Source organism: Ranitomeya variabilis, unplaced genomic scaffold (genome assembly GCF_051348905.1).
Source record: "Ranitomeya variabilis isolate aRanVar5 unplaced genomic scaffold, aRanVar5.hap1 Scaffold_89, whole genome shotgun sequence".
Lineage (NCBI taxonomy): Eukaryota > Metazoa > Chordata > Amphibia > Anura > Dendrobatidae > Ranitomeya > Ranitomeya variabilis.
In genome coordinates, this window is record NW_027508204.1 from 87,501 (window position 1) to 90,000 (window position 2,500).

A 2,500-nucleotide genomic window follows, 5' to 3' on the forward strand; every position below is an offset into this window, starting at 1 on the left:
CCTAACTGTGGGTGAAGTTTGCGGGGCACGAGCGGAAAGTCGAATTTTGGATGAAAATGCATTATTTTCATACTTTGAAAATTTCAGGCGTGTGTTAGACTTCCAGGCGGGGGCAGCCGCCGGAGGCGTACCGAGGACGCTTCCAGGAGCCTGGGGAAGATTTTCTGAAAGTGTCCTTGGGACTTAGAAATATTTTGAGAAATTTCCGATTTTGTGAAAAATGTCACATTTCCCCTACTTCCACCCCAGGGGGGCGTCAATATGTTGTGAGGTACCCCAGGACAGTGACCTAACTGTGGGTAAAGTTTGCGGGGCACGGGCGGAAAGTCGAATTTTGGATGAAAATGCATTATTTTCATACTTTGAAAATTTCAGGCGTGTGTCAGACTTCCAGGCGGGGGCAGCCGCCGGAGGCGTACCGAGGAGGCTTCCAGGAGCCTGGGGAAGATTTTCTGGAAGAGTCCTTGGGACTTAGAAATATTTTGAGAAAATCTCGATTTTGTGAAAAAATGTCACATTTCCCCTACTTCCACCACAGGGGGGCGTCAATATGTTGTGAGGTACCCCAGGACAGTGACCTAACTGTGGGTAAAGTTTGCGGGGCACGGGCGGAAAGTCGAATTTTGGATGAAAATGCATTATTTTCATACTTTGAAAATTTCAGGCGTGTGTCAGACTTCCAGGCGGGGGCAGCCGCCGGAGGCGTACCGAGGACGCTTCCAGGAGCCTGGGGAAGATTTTCTGAAAGTGTCCTTGGGACTTAGAAAAATTTTGAGAAATTTCCGATTTTGTGAAAAATGTCACATTTCCCCTACTTCCACCCCAGGGGGGCGTCAATATGTTGTAAAGCACCCCAGGGCAGTGACCTAAATGAGGGTGAATTTTGCGGTGCACGGGCGGAAAGTCGAATTTTTGGATGAAAATGCGTATTTTCATACTTTGAAAATTTCAGGCGTGTGTCAGACTTCCAGGCGGGGGCAGCCGCCGGAGGTGTACCGGGGACGCTTCCAGGAGCCTGGGGAAGATTTTCTGAAAGTGTCCTTGGGACTTAGAAATATTTTGAGAAAATCTCGATTTTGTGAAAAATGTCACATTTCCCCTACTTCCACCACAGGGGGGCGTCAATATGTTGTGAGGTACCCCAGGACAGTGACCTAACTGTGGGTAAAGTTTGCGGGGCACGGGCGGAAAGTCGAATTTTGGATGAAAATGCATTATTTTCATACTTTGAAAATTCCAGGCGTGTGTCAGACTTCCAGGCGGGGGCAGCCGCCGGAGGCGTACCGAGGACGCTTCCAGGAGCCTGGGGAAGATTTTCTGGAAGAGTCCTTGGGACTTGGTGCAATTTTGAGAAAATCTCGATTTTGTGAAAAAATGACCCATTTCCCCTACTTCCACCCCAGGGGGGCGTCAATATGTTGTAAAGCACCCCAGGGCAGTGACCTAAATGCGGGTAAAGTTTGCGGTGCACGGGGGGGAAAGTTGAATTTTTGGATGAAAATGCGTATTTTCATACTTTAAAAATTTCAGGCGTGTGTCAGACTTCCAGGAGGGGGCAGCCGCCGGAGGCGTACCGGGGACGCTTCCAGGAGCCTGGGGAAGATTTTCTGGAAGAGTCCTTGGGACTTAGAAAATTTTTTGAGAAAATCTCGATTTTGTGAAAAATGAAAATTTCCCCTTCTTCCACCCTAAAGGGGCGTCAATATGTTGTGAGGCACCCCAGCAAAGTGACCTAAGTGGGGGTGAAGTTTGCGGGGCACGGACGGAAAGTTGAATTTTTGGATGAAAATGCGTATTTTCATACTTTGAAAATTTCAGGCGTGTGTCAGACTTCCAGGCGGGGGCAGCCGCCGGAGGCGTACCGGGGACGCTTCCAGGAGCCTGGGGAAGATTTTCTGGAAGCGTCCTTGACACTTAGAAAAATTTTGAGAAAATCTCGATTTTGTGAAAAATGTCACATTTCCCCTACTTCCACCCCAGGGGGGCGTCAATATGTTGTAAAGCACCCAAGGGCAGTGACCTAAATGCGGGTAAAGTTTGCGGTGCACGGGGGGAAAGTTGAATTTTTGGATGAAAATGCGTATTTTCATACTTTGAAAATTTCAGGCGTGTGTTGGACTTCCAGGCGGGGGCAGCCGCCAGAGGTGTACCGGGGACGCTTCCAGGAGCCTGGGGGAGATTTTCTGGAAGAGTCCTTGACACTTAGAAAAATTTTGAGAAATTTCCGATTTTGTGTAAAAATCACCCATTTCCCCTACTTCCACCCTAAAGGGGCGTCAATATGTCGTAAGGCGCCCCTAGACAGTGACCTAAGTGGGGGTGAAGTTTGGGTCTGATGGGTGGAAAACTGAAAAAAAGCGATTTTGTGACTTTGAGAACAAACAGAGAGCTCAAAACTTTGAAAAACGTCAGACCGCTGTCAGACTTCCAGGCGGGGGAAAGCTCTGAGGTTGTACCGAGGACACTTCCATGGCCCCCGGATTGATTTTCAAGAAAGAGT